Source organism: Phaenicophaeus curvirostris, chromosome 5, assembly GCF_032191515.1.
Source record: "Phaenicophaeus curvirostris isolate KB17595 chromosome 5, BPBGC_Pcur_1.0, whole genome shotgun sequence".
Lineage (NCBI taxonomy): Eukaryota > Metazoa > Chordata > Aves > Cuculiformes > Cuculidae > Phaenicophaeus > Phaenicophaeus curvirostris.
In genome coordinates, this window is record NC_091396.1 from 68002928 (window position 1) to 68021147 (window position 18220).

The following is an 18220-nucleotide window of genomic DNA, read 5'->3' on the forward strand; positions in this document are numbered from 1 at the left end:
GTGTTTTTTAAACAGTAGCAACAGTAACTGATAAACAATGGAATCCAAAGGGTGGGCATATCCTTTCAGGATTTGCTTTCTAAGAAGGCAGCGGTGGCCTCAGGACCCGTCCAGAGCAGCAATCGCCTCCTGGTAGAAGCCACTTTGACCACCCCACCCATGCAGGGCCAGCTTTGGGATGCTATGCAAGGCTAAATACTCCTTTAGAAGTAAAAAGCCAGAGCTGAGGTCTTCTAACAAAGATCTCCACGTGGGTTGCTTGTTGTTTTCTTGCAAAAGCAGATTTTGCCTGCCCGTTCCCCCACCACCCAGCTGACGCTGAAAGGTGAACACGTGATTCTTGTCTCTAGAAGAGTATTCCACCAGCCACGCGATTCCACCGCTTCCCAGCCTATCCATCTCCCCAGCCCTCTCCAAACCTTGCCCCACGGACACCCCTAACGGCATCAGACTCTCCAGAGCAAGAGGCTTTCACAGAAAACTCTCCTTAGCCCCAATGTTCACATCCAACGGTGACAACTGGTGATCCACAGCGGCTCCTAGACTGGGCTGGCCAGCGAGATCAAATCACGGACTCACAGAATCATTAAGGTTGGAAAAGACCTCTAAAATTGTCAAGTCCAATCATCAGCCCAACACCACCGTGCTTAATGATGCATCCAGTCCTCAGCCTCGTAGATACCTAGAGGAACACTTCCCTTTCTCTTAGCTGTTCTCCGTGTAATATTTATGTATTTTAAACCCCTTAAAGAAAACACTTTAACACTAAATTCACCAGCTAGGTTTTAATTCTTTTATTTATTACAACAGTCTTGAGTAGAATAAAAGAAAAGAAGCCCTTTTTAGATAAAGCTGTCTTACAAAGAGTGTCAGAGTGACCTCACATTTCTCCTTCCACCCACCTACAGCTGGCAACAAACCCTCACGTGAGACCAGGTATTTAGTAAAGACACTGTATCCAACTTAACGAGCATTAAGAGACGCGAAGATTAATGCTGACAACCCGATGAGATTCTCCTGCAGAACTGCAGGCTGGCCTTGTCATCGGCGGCAGGAGCCTACAGAAGCCACCACAGACATCTCTTGCTTTGCGAAGCCTCAGGTGCTCAACTTCCCTCCACTTGATGGTCACAAGGTGTAACTGTGCATAGACCTGATGTTATCTCATCTAAAAGAATAACTCTGCCACAGGGGCTCCAGCTGGAATGAACAAGAACGGCCTCCTTCGTCTGCTTACGCACCAAAACCTGCTGGTACCACTTCCAGGCACCTGGAATCAGAGCTGGCCAAGCAGCAGGACCTCATCACCACAGCCCTTGGCTCAATTCACAGAATCAAAGAATGGTTTGGGTTGGAAGGGACCTTAAAGATCACCCATTTCTGACCCCCCTGCCATGGGCAGGGACACTTCCCACTGGATCAGGGGCTCCAAGCCCCATCCAACCTGGCCTTGAACCCCTCCAGGGATGGGGCAGCCACCACTGCTCTGGGCAACCTGGGCCAGTGTCTCACCACTGTCATGGTGAAGAAATTCCTCCTTATGTCTAGTCTAAATCTGCTCCTCTCCAGTTTATACCCATTGCCCCTCGTCCTACCACTCCAAGCCTTTGTAAACCCTCCCCAGCTTTCTTGTAGCCCCTTCAGGTACTGGAAGGTTACTAACCGAATTCCCAACCAAATTTGCTCCAGTCCTTCTCAAAGCTCCACCAAGCTCCCATCCACGCCCTGGATAGCACCTGTCAGAGCAGTTATTTAACTGAAATCTGGAGATTCCCATGTAAATCTGGAGATGCCCAGCTTTGGCATCCATGTCAGCAGGGAGCACATGGATGCTCCAAAACACTGCGCAACCCCACAACCATTTCAATCACGGTAATTCCTGCCGTGATGGGGTCTCGTTCCTCTCTTCCACCCAGCCCTTCTCCTGTATCACCACTGGTTCCCATCTGATTTCTCACCTGATGCAGCACAAGGAGCTGAAGTAGGAGAAAATTAACTCTGAAGAGGCCATGTCCCCGAACCCTCTTACCCTGGACCTGGCAGGCACCGGTGAAGCCCAGTGGGATGAGGTTCTCAGCAACTCAGCCTGGACTCAGCTGTCTCCAATCCACACCGCGAATCCTGCCAGGAAAGGTGTCTGCCACGAAGCGGGTTTTATCGCCTTCCCAGTCAGTGGAAAGGAACACTTTTGAATGTACAGTGTGGAAAATAACAGCGTTTTGGAAGCAGGGAAACAAGCGTGTAGGGCTGTAAGAGACTGATTCTTTTCAGCTGCCTTAAACCACTTGTTTTGCTGCCTTAAACCACTGTTGAGACTGCAGCAGAAGCATTGTCCTTCAACACCTTATCTTGCTCTCACAAGCAGCCCGGCTGCGCTTGCTGCCCAGAGAGGTCGCGGAGAGCAGGGGCACAACGATACCTTGGACCCATCTAAGACCCCAGAGTCTTCCCCTAAGGCCCTCCAACTCAATTCCAGAACTTCCCAAGAAGAAGCACTGAGCAGGCCCAGCAAAAAAAATATAAATATTAGGCTGGAAGATGAGCCTTGAGCAGCAGTACCCATCACCCTGGGAGAGAGAAGAGGATGGGAGCCCAGGTGGTGTCCTTGTACCTTTCTCTCTCTCTCTTTCCTCCTTTTTCTCTCTTTCTTTCTCCACCTCCTATACGAGGACAGGATGAGAGTTGGGGTTGTTCAGCCTGGAGAAGAGAAGGCTCCAAGGAGACCTTAGAGCAGCTTTCAGTACTGAAAGGGGCTTCAGGAAAGCTGGGGAGGGACTTTTTCCAAGGGCCTGGAGTGATAGGATGAGGGGGAATGGCTTTAAATTGGAAGGGGGAAGATTTAGGCTACACATCAGGAAGAAATTCTTCACAACGAGCGTGGGGAGGCCCTGGCTCAAACAGCACTACCTGATGTACCGATAAGCATACGGAATACTTTTCCTAATGAAACACTACAGGGAGGGCCTGTCTTCCTTCCAAGATCATGTCAATGAGAAAACTGAGCCTTGAATTTGTAGCTCTCCTGCTCTCTCTTCTCTAGATGCGGTTGGTGTTGGAAAGACCAAATCGTTCCCTCTCCCCTCCAAAGAAAAAAAAATCTCAAAAGGGCAAAAGAAAATAAGGAAAGACGAGCTCTGCTTCACCTTGTTAACTCTGTACTTCAGTACTGGAAATAACATATCCCAAGTGTTTCAGCTATTCCTGAAAGGCTTCAGCTGCCTTGCACAATCCGGGTAAGGACATCATCTGTTGCTCAACTGGGATGAAGTTAAGAACTGGCTCATTAGATTTGTTCTGCTTGATCCAAGAGGAAAACAAAACCAGTAAATCCCTTCCTTGCCAACAGTGCTGCAGTGCCGGTGACAAACGCACCCGGATCACACATTACTCCGTTTTCTAGAAAGCTTCCACCTCCTTTGGCACCCCTCGTCACGGCACGATTTACGGTGTGCCCTGAATGATAAACAGGGGGTAGCCAAGCACCCCAGAACGGGGCCACAGCTGCCACGTCCTTGGGTTACAGGGTAGGAGACTCACGGCAAAGCCGTGCAGTCAGCATTGCGTCATCCGTGAGCCACGTCCGAATTATTTGGCGTATAAAACTAGGTTTGTTTTGCCATGCAGGTTCTGAATTAATGGAAGCACGGCTGAAAGGCTATTTTCCTGGGGCAAAGGGAAGGAGAAAGCTTCCAGAAGCCTTCCTATTATAGAAGCGATAGAGCTGGTTCCAAAAATAGGAGAGAAGCACTCCCAGAGCTCCGGAGACGTTGTGCCCTCGTTTTGTAAGGCTGAGGTCTCGCCGGGTTGCTCCTGTGCATGCAGAAGATGGTAGAAACGACTGCAAGATGCAGAATTGATTCTAAATGGCAATTTTCGGACAAACACCAGAGGCAGGAGACCAAAAAGCCTACCTGAAAGACACCTGCATGTATGAGCCAACCTGTCCTGCTCCAGAGGAAGCCAGACAAAACAAGAAAGAACCATCCCATCTTTTTCAAGGACACTGAAGAAGATACTGATTATTATGACAACAGTGACGTGGCAGATTAGGATTGTCAACAATAATTTCATCATTATTCTGCCTGTGGATGTTCAGGATCCTGGCTGAAGAGATCCACTTGACTCATTCTGGCACACATTTAGTAGATTCAATGCCAACAAACTGACCGTCACATGGCCTGCCTGCCTAATTACTCACCAGTTAGCCTGAAGTAGCTTGCTAGCGATCCAACAGCACAGCATAACGACCCACCCTAATCCTGAAAATTAAAATCTCCGTAAGCTTAGTGGCAGCTCTAACAAAATAAACTCATTTTTAATACTCCTCTAGTCAAAAGCATCTCTCTCATCCATGTGCTCAAGCACAGGAGTGGCCATTATATTGGCATATCCTGACAACATAAATGCCATCAGGAAACCAAAATTCCTGTACTTGGCACTAAACAGGCAAGAAGGCATTATATGGTTTCTAAAGCAGAAGAGCAAAACTATAGCTAAATTCTAAATTTTCAGTAAATAAATAAATACAGTTCATAAATACAGTTTCTTCTTTAGAACTTGGGTAATGAGGAAAACTTCACAACAGGTGACACAATGTTAAACACTAAATTAATCATAGAATCATAGAACGTTTTGTGTTGGAAGGGACCTCAAAGCCCACCCAGTCCCACCCCTGCCATGGGCAGGGACACCTCCCACTGCATCAGGGGCTCCAAGCCCCATCCAACCTGGCCCTGAACCCCTCCAGGGATGGGGCAGCCACCACTGCTCTGGGCAACCTGGGCCAGGGACTCCTCACCCTCATAGGAAAATATTTCTTCCTAAAATCTCATCTCTATCACCCCTCTTGCAGCTTAAAACCGGTCCCTCTTGTCCTGCCCCTGCTCCCTGCCCTCCCTGCTCAAGAGCCCGTCCCCAGCTTTCCTGGAGCCCCTTTCAGTCCTGGAAGATGCTCTAAGGTCTCCCTGGAGCCTTATCTTCTCCAGGCTGAACAACCCCAGCTCTCACCTTGTCCTTGTATGGGAGGTGCTCCAGCCCTTGGATCATCTCCAGGGCCTCCTCTGGACCTGTTCCAATAGTTCCATATCTTTCTTATCTTGGGAATTCCAGAACTGGACACAGGGCTCCAGGTGGGTCTCACCAGAGCAGAGCAGAGGGGAATAATCCCCTCCTCACCCTGCTGGTCCCACGGCTTTGGATGCAGCCCAGGACACGGGTGGTTTCTGGGCTGTGAGCACACCTTGCTAGCTCACGTTGAGCTTCGTACCCACCAGCACCCAAACTCCTTCTCTTCAGGGCTGCTCTCGATCCATTTTCCATCCAGCCTGTAATTGTACTTGGGACTGCCCTGACAGCTCTGAAAATTAATTTACTGAATTAAACATGGCTTTAACTGGTTTATATAGCTCTAACTGGTTTGGAGCAGCCTTTGGGACAGCCGTTCTCTTGCACAGAGCGGCCCGTATACCCAGCCCACAGGGCCAGCCTTGAACGGCTCAGCAGAATGAGCTGTATTTCATTTTCATTTACTTCTGTGCAATCTTATCCTTTAAGCAAAAGGTCGTGTTGTGGATTTCTGTGTCCTATACCACTGGGGATACTTTCCCCCGTGACAGGGGAGTTGGAACTGGATGTTCTTTAAGATCCCTCCCAACCCAAACCATTCTATGATTTTAAAACCCAGGCACAAAACAAACCAAAAATCACACAACTTCCCTAAAACCAAAACAACGCACATACTCAAAGCAAGACTCAAAGCAGAAGGATATAATTTTGTCCACATGGATTCATTCTGCCAGTACATTGCGGAGCTCAGAGGTTACAATATTCATGAGGTATCTCTAAAGCATCCAAATTTATCCTGAGGGTCTCCAAAATGAAATCAAACAACCAGAAGCCTTGCTCAGCGACACAAACACTATATTAAATATAACAGCACTCAAAAAACAGTTTCATATGTAACTGTGCCATTAGTTGGAGGTTTTTCTGTAAATCAAAATGCTCAATTTTTCATAGAAGCATGGAATCAGTAAGGTTGGAAAAGACCTGTAGAATCATCCAGTCCAATCATCAGCTCAACCCCACCGTGCCCACTAAACCACGTCCCCAAGTGCCACGGCTACATGTTTTTTAAACACCTGCAGGAATGGAAAGACTCCACCACTGCCCTGGGCAGCCTCTGCCAGGGCTTCACCACTCTTTCCGTAAAGGCATCTTTCCTAATATCCAATCTAAACGTCCCCTGGTGCAACTTGAGGCCGTTCCCTCTCATTCTATCTCTTGTTATTGGGAGAAGAGACCAACATCCACCTCACCACAACCTCCTTCCAGGGAGCTGTGGAGAGCGATGAGGTCTCCCCTCAGCCTCCTCTTTTCCACACTATACAACTCCAGGGTCCCTCAGCTTCTCCAATTAACTCTGTGCTCCAAACCCTTCCCCAGCTCCACTCCCCTTCTCTGGATGTGCTCCCAGCCCCTCAATGTCTTTCTTGTAGTGAGGCACCCAACACTGAACCCAGGATGTGAGGTGCTGTCATGATCCTGAAACCACCCTGTTTTCCCAAACTAGCATTTTCCACATTTTTTTTTGCATTAGTTTCTCATGATTTATCATGAAATCATTAATCCTTTCAATTTTCAGCTTAAACTAGGACACTGCTGATGCCTCAACATCATCAAACTACTTTTCATCTTGCAAGGATAATGTAAAAACACTCAACTCTGAAATTTCAAATTCATACCTAGGCTGCAAACTTGGGAGAAGAGTTGCACGGAGCACACCCAACTTCGATGGTTTCCAGATTTCACGGAAAAGGAAGCTCAAGCTATTTTTCACAGAACATTTCATAACAAGGTGCATCATTACAACCGCTGAGGACAGAAAACTTCCAACACAACAGATTGTCTAGAAGCATCTAAAAAAAAACCACCCACAATCAAGACACCCCACCATTCACACCTTCTCCAGACTCTTTGGGTTCACTAGTCTTCCCACTGGTATCTTGTAAAACAAAGTGAAAGCCCCACAAGAACAGGCTACAATCCAAGACAAAAAAAAATCAACTAACTAGCATCAGGTTCCAGCACGGCCTCAGTGGGAAGAGGTCACGACTGCCCCAGCCCCTTCCCATCTGGCTCCACAATGACCATCACAAGACACAGCCGACATCAGCCAACCAGCACCACTTGAAAGAGCGAAAAAAACGATTGAGAGAGAGAGAAGCAGAGAAAAAACCCATGTGAAGGAAAAACCCAAAGAAGGAAAAGAAGGAGATGCTTCATGGCAGGGCAGGTATTCCCCTGCAGAGAAAGGGCAGAGGGAAGAGCAGGTCTAGAGGAGGCCACGGAGATGATGTGAGTAGGAGCACCTCCCGTACGAGGCCAGGCTGAGGGAGTTGGGGTTCTTCAGCCTGGAGAGGAGAAGGCTCCAGGGAGAACTTAGAGCAGCTTCCAGGACTGAAAGGGGCTCCAGGAAAGCTGCGGAGGGGCTTTTTACAAGGGCGTGGAGGGATAGGACAAGGGGGGGAATGGCTTTAAATTGGAAGATGGAAGATTTAGATTAGATGCTAGGGTGAAATTTTTCATGCTGAGGGTGGGGAGGCCCTGGCCCAGGCTGCCCAGAGCAGGGGTGGCTGCCCCATCCCTGGAGGGGTTCAAGGCCAGGTTGGATGGGGCTTGGAGCCCCTGATCCAGTGGGAGGTGTCCCTGCCCATGGCAGGGGTGGAACTGGATGGGCTTTGAGGTCCCTTCCAACCTAAACGATTCCGTAATTCCATGATGCTTCTCACTCCTAAGCTGCTCTGCAGCCTGCAAACCACACAACCTGCTCAAGGAGACCAGAGAGACTTTTGAATACCCAAAAGCTCAGGCGTGTGACCAGTGACATGCTAAGGCTAAACTGCTCAAGATGAAGACAGAAGGCAGGCAACAGTACATGCTAAAAATCTTTCCCAGCCAAAGGATCTGCTTGGGTTTACAGAAATTCCTATAGAAGAAGATAAACGATGTCTTCTGCTGCACTAACACAGCAACAGGCAAGCCTGGAGCTTTGGCAGGTAAATTGCAGCAGAGACCAACATTCAATCCCATACCTTTTTGCACCATTGTTTCCAAAGACTGTTTAAAATCTAAGGTAATTTAGAACCCTACCAATCCCGGGGACCTTCAATCTTTTTTTGGCAACATTTTAAAAGACTTCTTTTTCCATTAATAACTCAGGAGTTACTTGAACTCAAAAATAGTTTGATATTTTCAGAGCTTTGCAGTCAATTCGCCTAGCAACTAATACAATTAAATTTGCAGAAATTCCAACTGTAGCACGAATTCAGTTGTAATTCTTTCTTAAAATACAAGACAAAGGCCCCAAAATAGCACTTAGGTTTCAGTGAAGGACAGGTTCCCCACGCTCAGGTGCCTCCTTCTTGACTGTGGGAAGTTTTACTGCAAATTTATCAGGGAATGCAGAGATAGGATGAGGGGGAATGGTTTTAGGGTAAAAGAGGGGAGATTGAGATGAGATCTTAGGAAGAAATGTTTTGCTGTGAGGGTGGGGAGGCCCTGGCCCAGGTTGCCCAGAGCAGGGGTGGCTGCCCCATCCCTGGAGGGGTTCAAGGCCAGGTTGGATGAAGCTTTGAGCAACTAGATCCTGTGTGAGCTGTCCCTGCCCATGACAGGGGGTGGAACTGGATGGGTTTAAGGTCCCTTCCAACCCAAAGCACTCTATGATTTTATAAATCTTTCCCTTTTCATGTTTCATCTTCAAAATTCAGTCATGCAGACCTACAACAGGACACCAGAAACTGTTCCGGTGCAATTCTTTCCAGGTAATGACCATCTGAGAAGTATGAACTTGCCTAGAAGTTCATCTGAAAAAATTCTTCACTGAAAGGGTTCTCAGACACTGGCAGAGGCTGCTCAGGGAAGTTGTACAGTCAACATCCCTGGAGATGTTTAAAAGATGGGTAGACAAGGCGCTCAGGGATCCGGTTCAGTAGTGGACAGGTACGGTTGGACTTGATGATCTCAAAGGCCTTTTCCAACCGAACGATTCTATGATTCTATTTTCTTTTCGGGGTTTCTTCCTCTCAGACAGGACAGAGAAAACATGAATGAGCAGTACAAGACCAGCAGGAAATCGAGCAGAAAATATGGTACCCACAACTGTGTTTTAAAATAAGATGGTTTAAGTGAATGAGACTTTCAGCTGCAGATTGTAACTCATTGTGAAAATACTCAGCGCGATTCTACCCCCAGCGAGCAGCACACCGTGTAGTAGAAGACCATAACCTTACCCATCTAAAGCACCGGCTCCAGAGCTCCTGCTCACCACACTGGCTTTTGTCAGCAATTTTTTACCAAATCCCTCTCCCAAAAGCCAGTTTTCTAGCCTGAAAACTAAATTATAGCAGTCATAACCAAACCCCTTCAGCTTCATCTCTCGCCATTAAACGACTCTTACTGATTCTCTATGAGCTTGCAGGAAATTGTTTCAAAAAGCTCCCTCAAGAAAACAAGTTTCAAGCCTTAGTTTTTCCATTCTGAGCCATCCCTGCACTATTTCATAGCTCTGATAATTGTACCACTGACTAACCTCCAACTGGGAATAACTGTTTTTATCATCACTATTAAAAACAGTCCCTCACACTGCTAGGAATCTGGAAACTCATTGTAGCCGCATCCCACCCTTCAGCCTCTCAAAACACTACAGAGCGATGAAACTATGTGCTGAAACCAGAGGATCCCTGTGCTGAACAACTCTTGTAATTTCTGGATAATTGCTCCTAAGCAAAGTGCTTTGGAAAAGTGCTGCAAAGGCAGCCACGGAGGTTTGGTTCTTGACATTAGAGGGACAAGCGATACAAGATCTTCAAAAGCCAAAGTGAACTTAGTTTTCCACACTGGACTGAGAAAATTCAATTATTTTTAGAGGTGTAGCAGTGAGGTGTATATTAAAAAGCCTCACGCATCATAGAAGAAAATCATGGGATAGTTCGGGTTTGAAAGGACCTTAAACCCATCCAGTTCCACCCCCTGCCACGGGCAGGGACACCTCCCACGGGCTCAGGTTGCTCAAAGCTTCATCCAACCTGGCCTTGAACATCTCCAGGAACGGGGCAGCCACGACTCCTCTGGGCAATCTGGGCCTTACAGGAAAAAAACCTCTTCCTAATATTCAATCTAAAACTTCTATCCATCGGGTTTTGCGGTTGTTTTGTTTTTTTCTGAAGCAAAAAGACTCACCTGCAGCTGCCTTTCCAAACACTACATTACCTTGTTTTTTAAACACTACCCAGAAGAGTGACTGACAGCTCTCGGAGAAGTAGCAATATGCAAAAAAAGTAAGATTGAAAGATGAGTGGATTTAAAAAACAGCTTTTAATTATCTGAAGGTACGTTGCCAAGTAGACAGCAAAGAGGCTGTGCATCACATACAGACAGGAAAATTCCCCCAGGTTTATTCTGCAGACAATTAGAGTGGATTAACCTACTCGTAAGAGCAGAATACATTTTATTTTTCCTTTGGATGCAAGTTTCAACAACTTGAAAAATCATTGCCACTCGTACTTTGATACACAGGATCAGCAATCTGTTTTATCACTCTTTCAGTCATCACAACCCATAAACACACCCTACAAGCAACCTCTCCCTCTTTTTTACTGCATCTCCTGTCATTATTTCCTCCTTGGGAACGGCATCCCTCTTGGCTCCCTGCTTTGAGTATCATTTTAGACATCCATTAAGATTTGTTGTTATTGCTGTTAATGAGAAGCATCAGACACCTCCGAATGCTTTCGCACACACCTTTGCTCCTGTTACTCCTTTCTGCCTCTAACAACATCACACGACGTATGCGTCAGAGGGGAGCATCCAGCTTTCCAGGATCCCCGTGCTAAACACTGGGTGTGCCTCCTTTTTGTTTGGTATCATGTTCCTTCAGCTGGCTCTGCTGCAAGAGCAAACTACATGGATAGCAAAGTTTTCCCCCCACCTCCAAAAACATCTGCTCCTTTCCCAAGTTCTCCAGACTTCCTTCCCTTTCCACGCCTCCGTTTAGCCAGGCTGCCTTCTTGATAGTCCATCACCGTTATCTCCTTGTTCCCAGCCTGAATCGCTGCATCTTGCAGAGCTTCCAGCCTTTTCAGCTCACGGCCAGGCACTGAATTCAAGCATCCCGATTTAGAGGGAGGGTTGTTAAACGCCTTCCCTGCCTCTTTTTAAAGCACTCTACAGCTTCCTGCCCTGGGAGGCAACCCAACTGCTGTAAGAAATGCCAGTTTCTGTTAAACATCCTCAATTCCTTTGACGCTGAACATGTAAAACAATCGCGTTACTTCCAAATCCATGGAATCGAGGCTCTTCTAGCACAAAAGTGCAACCATGAGCAAAAATTATTTCAGCGCAAAGGAGTTTTCGTTGGTCATTTGCTGAGTCCCGCAGCATTTCAAGTTAATTCAGGCTTGGCACAGCCAGCCGACCGCTCAAACACACAGCACAATGTCACCCCTGAAAACCCCACTGTTCAACCTAAAGGCACTTGGGTTTTTATTTTGAGGGCGCATCAGCTGCTAACTGAAAGGGGGAAATGCTTCATTTAGCACACACACTTGTTAAACTGCTCACAGCATGCAAATCAAATACCGCATTGTGCAAAAGTCATTCAGCCTCCCCATCCGTAGAGTCGAGCAATGGAACCGCGTCCAGGAAAGAGAAAACTTGGAACAACATACAAATATTTCAGCCCCTTATTCCCAATATTCACATCCTACACCGAAGCCCACATCCCGGTCATGCCGAGGGGTGACCGTGTTGAGAATCTGCTGTACGGAATGGGTGGGAAAGCGACCATTATCTCTCTTGCCCCAGCACTGCACCCTTTTATTTGTAGTTATTACTGCAAACTGCTTTTTTTTGCAGACAATGGTTGTGTTATTATAGGTACCTTCATGCCGTGCCAAAGCACATACACACAGCAATTCAGAACAATCAGCCTTGTTTTCATGGGAGCAAAGGTTGCAGCCAAATGAAATGGGTGGAGATCACATTAAACAATCTTGGAATCTGCTAATAGGATATAGGAAAATGTGACCATAATGCAGATGCAGAGTTCCCCTTTCACCTTCCAATGTTATGGATAAAATAAAAGCTTTGGAAAACCAATTATACTGTTTGAACAACACGAAGCAAGACAAAGCATTCTCAGTATGCTCACAAGACCACTGAGAAGTTCTTGAATATCAAAACAAAAAAGTGCCCTAAGCTCTGAAACCAGACAGCAAGTTTCCCCATCCCAGAATACCGCAAAGATCATAGAATCATTAAGGTTGAAAAAGACCCCTAAGATCATACCCAGTCCAATCGTCAGCCCAACACCACCATGACTACTAAACCATGTCTTGAAGTGCCACCTCTGCATGCTTTTTGAACACTTCCAGGGATGGAGACTCCATCACTGCCTTGAGCAGCCTAAACCTCCCCTGGGCACAACTTCATAGAATCATAGAATCATAGAATCACCAGGTTGGAAAGGACCCACTGGATCATTGAGTCCAACCATTCACATCAATCACTAAACCATGTCCCTCAGCACCTCGTCCACCCGTCCCTTAAACCCCTCCAGGGAAGGTGACTCAACCCCCTCTCTGGGCAGCCTCTGCCAGTGCCCAATGACCCTTTCCATGAAAAATTTTTTCCTAATGTTCAGTTCCTCTCGTCCCACCACTTGGAGAAGAGACCAACACCCATTTCACTGCAATCTCCTTTCCGAGAGCTGCAGAGAGTGATGAGGTCTCCCCTCAGCCTCCTCTTCTCCAGACTCAAGAGCCCCAGGACCCTCAGCCGCTCCCTATACCCATGTGCTCCAGACCCTTCCCCAGCTTAAACAGAATACCTGGATCAGATACAGGATGCCCGCAAGACGTCTGCTTGTCCACGGTAAAGAGAAGCTCATCACAATGACTGTTCCTGTCCTAAAGACAGGATCAGCCTCTCCTCTGCCTAAGAGGGGAATTTTCATCCTGAAGCACCTTGCTCAGTCAGCTGTAACCTGCATTCCCCTTGTTTGCTTTTGAGATGTGCATTAGTCAGCTTTCTCCTTCATAAATCTGATCGTGCCCCTGCGTGATCATAAGCTGAAGTCATGTCCTTGAGTCCGTGACATCAGTTTGTTGCCATGGTAATGTACAGGGCAGTCCAAAATTCTGTGTTATGGCATCACTGCAGGATCAGGCAGCAGAGCAAGCCAACACCTGGTTAATGCGGCACAAACAGCTAGGACTTCTCATTCTAAGTGGTCAAGTGTAATAGCACGTCATCATGATATTCTTCATAAAGCCAACCATATCCTGGGCTGCATCCCAAGCACTGGGACCAGCAGGGAGAGGGAGGGGATTCTCCTCCTCCACTCTGCTCTCATGAGATCCAGCCTGGAGTCCTCTGTCCAGTTCTGGAGTCCTCAGCACAGGAAGGACATGGAGCTGTTAAGTGAGTCCAGAGGAGGCCACAGATGATATGAGGGCTGGAGCACCTCTGCTCTGAGGACAGGCTGGGAGAGTTGGGGTTGTTCAGCCTGAAGAAGAGAGGGCTCCAGGGAGAACTTAGAGCTGCTTCCAGTGCTGAAAGGGGCTTCAGGAAAGCTGGGGAGGGGCTCTTGAGCAGGGAGTGCAGGGATAGGATGAAGGGGAACATTTTTAAGCTGAAAGAGGGGAGATTGAGATGAGATCTCAGGAAGAAATGTTTTCCTGTGAGGGTGGGGAGGCCCTGGCCCAGGTTGCCCAGAGCAGGGGTGGCTGCCCCATCCCTGGAGGGGTTCAAGGCCAGGCTGGATGGGGCTTGGAGCCTCTGATCCAGCGGGACGTGTCCCTGCCCATGGCAGGGGTTGGAACTGGATGAGTTTAAGGTCCCTTCCAACGCAACCCATCCTATGATTCTATGACATACAGACAGAAGCCTCTCATCAAAAATGATCCAAAAGGTCATTAAGCTGAAGACAAACAAGCAAGCCATCCTGCATCACTAAAAGGAAGGGTAATATGTTTCCAAGGATGGCCACCAAGTATGAAGACAGCTTAGCTCAGCTCTCCGAATAGAAACAACCATCTGTTCCTACAGCAACACCAGACCTGCCTGAAGTCTTTATATGCGGAGAAAAAGGGATGGCCCCTTGGCATCCTGGATGAAGTGCTGGGCTGCACGTAGCTTTTCTGGAAATCAGAGAGTGGAATGTGACAGCTCTGTCACCTTTTTGAAAGAGAGGGCATTGTATAGGACATGGTTCTTCAACCTCAAACTTTGAAGCAAAGATCAGTGCATCGTTAACCCAACCTACAACGAAGTCACGTAGTTAAAAAAGGGTGGTACCTTCAAAGAGCTGTTATTCCATGTAGGGTTAGACATTACAGTTCTGTGGGCTCCTTGCACACTCAGGAGGATGGCATTTCTGAAGAGCAAAAGGGAAGGAAAGACATAATTAGTTACACGTTAACGGTGTTACAACTACTAACCAGCTGTTAAAACCCCAAAGATCCAGTTTGCCCAGCACAAAGGGCATGTGGGAACAACGATCAATGCATCACCGACACATGGAGCACCACCAATTCCAGGTCTTCAGTGCTGGCTGATCAGATACACCCCAAAGAGTCCAGCAACTGCAGGCGAAGGGAGTTGCCCTCCCACAAGAAGAAGTCCCACTGGGGTGGGAGGGCAGAATGCAGTACTGAGAGTGCCCAGGCTGCACGGACAGCAAAGAGGAGAGGTCACAGAGCCCTTGGGAGCCACACTGGACCCCTTTCTTCACCTGTTCTTCCATTCACATCAAGCACACGTGTTTAGGGGTCTGGGTGAGGGTTTCCCAGTCACTGCTGCAACATCCAAACTCCTCAAGACCCTTGAGCACCACTGCTTCAGTGTGCTCAGCCCCGTGCAAACCCAGCTACTCCCCGTACACTTGACTAGCTTCAGTTCACCTCCTTCCGCTTTCTCTCCTTAATCCACGCGTCTCCTATAATTCCCTCAACGCTTCCTTCTGCAGAACTGACCTCCATCCTTTCTACAACCTCAGACGCACCCACAATTTCTCAAGAGTGCCATTAAGAACAGCAGAGCGCAAGGAACACTTCATGTTCTCCACGCGGATGTAACCCTCACCCTCTCCTAACCCCTCCACCCAGGTCCCTGGCTGTATTTACCCCGTGCCTCGTTATCTAACGTCGAACACAAGCCTAGGGGCTGGAAACCAGTGTGTGTTTGTCTCCGCAAGGCCACACGCCCCAGTGGTGGTGTATAAATAAATTCCTCAACCTGTTGGAGCCTGAGTCTGAGCTTGATTCAGACATGAATTATACCAGTTTCTGAACGACTGCTGTTTCTAAACACCTTCACTCGCTGCCTGCTCGCTTTAGCAATACCGGCTTGCGCAATCAGCCACCGTCAGCAGCTCTGGTGCCAAACGTCACAACGGCTAATTGCTCCCAGAGACCACAACTGCAGAGAAAACAAACATTACATCCCTCTGCTTTTAAATACAATTTGCAAATGATAAAGGGAAGAAGAGATGGGCAAGAGGCACACTGCTCTCAGCATGAGGACATCTGAGTGATAAGTTCCATGTGCCAGAGTAACATCTCTCGATCACCAAAGGATCCAGGCTTTGCCCCACCCTCTGCCCTTAAACACCCAACAGGTTCATAGAATCACAGAATGGGTTGAGTTGGAAGGGACCTTAAAGTCCATCCAGTCCCAAACCCCTGCCACTGGCAGGGACACCTCCCACTGGATCAGACTGCTCAAAGCCTCATCCAACCTGGCCTTGAACACCTCCAGCCACGACTTCTCAGAGCAACCTGTCCAAGTGCCTCCGTGAAAAAAGATGATGATGCAGTTTGTCTCGTTAAAAAAAAACCATCTCGTTCTTATCAGAGCTTGGATCCACTCCAGTGCCAGGCACAGGCCAGTCTGCAAAGCAGTCTTGGGCCATTCTCTCTGAAACCTACTCTATAAATGCATGACCCAGCTAAGGGGGCCTCATGCTCTTTAGTTCTTGGAAACTCACCATTGCTTCACGTTAAGTTATTCCAAGATCTTAATCACAGAATCATTAAGGTTGGAGAAGACTTCCAAGATCAACAAGTCCAACTGTCAGCCCAACACCATCATGACTGCTTAACCACATCCTCAAGGGCCACATCAACATGTTTTTTGAACCCCTCCAGGGATGGAGACTCCACCACTGCCCTGGGCAGCCTCTGCCAGTGTTTCATCATTCTTGCAGTAAGGAAACTTGTCCTAATATCCCACCTAAACATCCCCGGTGCAACTTGCTGCCGTTTCCTGTCACTAGCTACTTGGGAGAAGAGACCAGCACCCACCTCACTACAACCTCCTTTCAGGGAGCTGTAGAAAGCAATGAGGTCTCCCCTTAACCTCCTCCTTCTCCAGCATAAACAACTCCAGGTCCTCAGCCACTCCCAATATCCTCTGTGTTCCAGATCCTCCACCAGTTTCACTGCTCTCCTCTGGACAAGCTCCAGGCATCTCAATCTCCTTGTACTGAGGGTTACAAAACTTAACACTATGGTTGGATTCATACAGAGTCAATCTACATGATCAATTCTGTGGGCCAAGTTACACCTAACACAAGCAAGTCCAAACTTACAAAAACTACCAATGTTAAAAATGTTATTTTCCTTTCCCAAGACATCTTACCTGTCAACAAGTATCTCTCTTAGTGGGTCACCACCCTCCCATCACCCTGATTTGAGTTGCTGTGCTTATGGCACTCTACCCAGAGCCCAGGCAGTCCTGCAAGAGCAGATCCCCTTCGGAGCAGTCGAGTTGCCTTTAATGAGAAGAAAACTTCCTTTTCCATTCAAGTCAAAAGCAGAGACAAAGAACTGTATGTGGCTCAGACTGCAGAGTCAGCGGTCTTTTTAGGAATAGAGCAGATTCAACAGTTCCATGGTACTCCAGAAAAAGTCAGCCTGGTGGGAGTTTAAGCTTTGTTCCGTACTACGCTACACAAAATCCTGGCAGTTGTCAGTGCTCCTCTCATGGCCTCAAGCCAGTAACTCAAAATCATCACCATGATCAACATCCATTCCAAGAAGGAATTTTATCAGGATGCAACCCGATGCACAAATGCATTTTTTTCAAAGACAAAAATTCTCTCCAAAGCTCTGCCCAATAATTCGCAGTTCATAGAATCATAGAATCATTTGGTTTGAAAAGACATTTGAGATCATCGAGTCCAACCGTACCTGTCCACTACTGAACCAGATCCCTGAGCACCCAGGAACTGAGGTGTGGCCTCACCGATGCTGACTCCAGGGGCACAATCCCTTCCCTGCTCCTGCTGGTCACGCCGTTTCTGATCCAAGCCAAGATGCCACTGGCCTTCTTGGCCACCTGGGCCACTGCTGGCCCATGTTCAGGCACTGCCAACCAACACCCCCAGGTCCTTCTCCTCCAGGCATCAGATGGGTTCCATACATGGCCATTTCTGGGGAACCCAAACTATACATTTCTGCTGCTGAGCCCTCAATGTGAACACTCTCACCACGGGGACTCGTGTTGAGATGCAGCAGATGTAGTAGTGGAGGGGAGGTGTGCTCAGGCTGTTTCACTTGACTATTCAGGACCTAATGCAGAGAAACTAATTAACGTGTGTCATTATTGAAAGCGAATACAACCTGAACACTCTGTGGTTTGTATCTAAATGCTTGGAGCTGGATCCATACTGAGTCGCTCTACATGATCAACATGACATGAGACATGGAATGTCAAAGCTAAAAGGATCTTTACCTGCCAAACTCCTTGGAGAGCCTGCAGCTGAAGCTGCAAGGTAGGAGAATGCAGTATTCTAGGCTATTTTTGCCCCATGCACTGTGGACACACTCCCTACCATGCCCAGAGAAGCAATGTGACAGCTGCAAAACCCAACTTTCTCCTGGCTAACATTCACATAATGAAATTACAGTTTCACTCCAGGGAAAAAGGAAAAAGCACTTAAGTTTTGTTTAGATTAAAGCACTGCAAGCCACAGCACTTATCTGCTATCACAGCAGATTGCAGGGCTGCTCCAGTCATTATCCAGTAACCAGGTAACTGCAGTTGGGAGGTATGCAATTAGTCCCATCTCCTCCTCGAAAAAGGGAAGAGCCAGCACAGACGTTATCACCTCTCCCTCCAACACTCACCCCTTAAAATAGAATCATAGAATGGTTTGGAT

The 18220-nt window shown here is 47.6% G+C and overlaps 1 protein-coding gene across 3 annotated transcripts in view; it reads right to left on the reverse strand.

Moving 5' to 3' along the window:
* The window catches only part of FBXO34 (F-box protein 34), a 49118-nt gene that overhangs the window by 17304 nt on the left and 13594 nt on the right, over positions 1-18220 (reverse strand). For 2 of the 3 annotated variants that reach the window (XM_069856812.1, XM_069856813.1), the window contains exon 2: positions 14356-14434. The gene's annotated coding sequence lies outside the window, so the exon portion shown is untranslated. Of the gene's footprint in view, positions 1-12886; positions 13030-14355; positions 14435-18220 lie in introns of those variants that run through there. The other variant, XM_069856815.1, reaches the window with a different exon arrangement.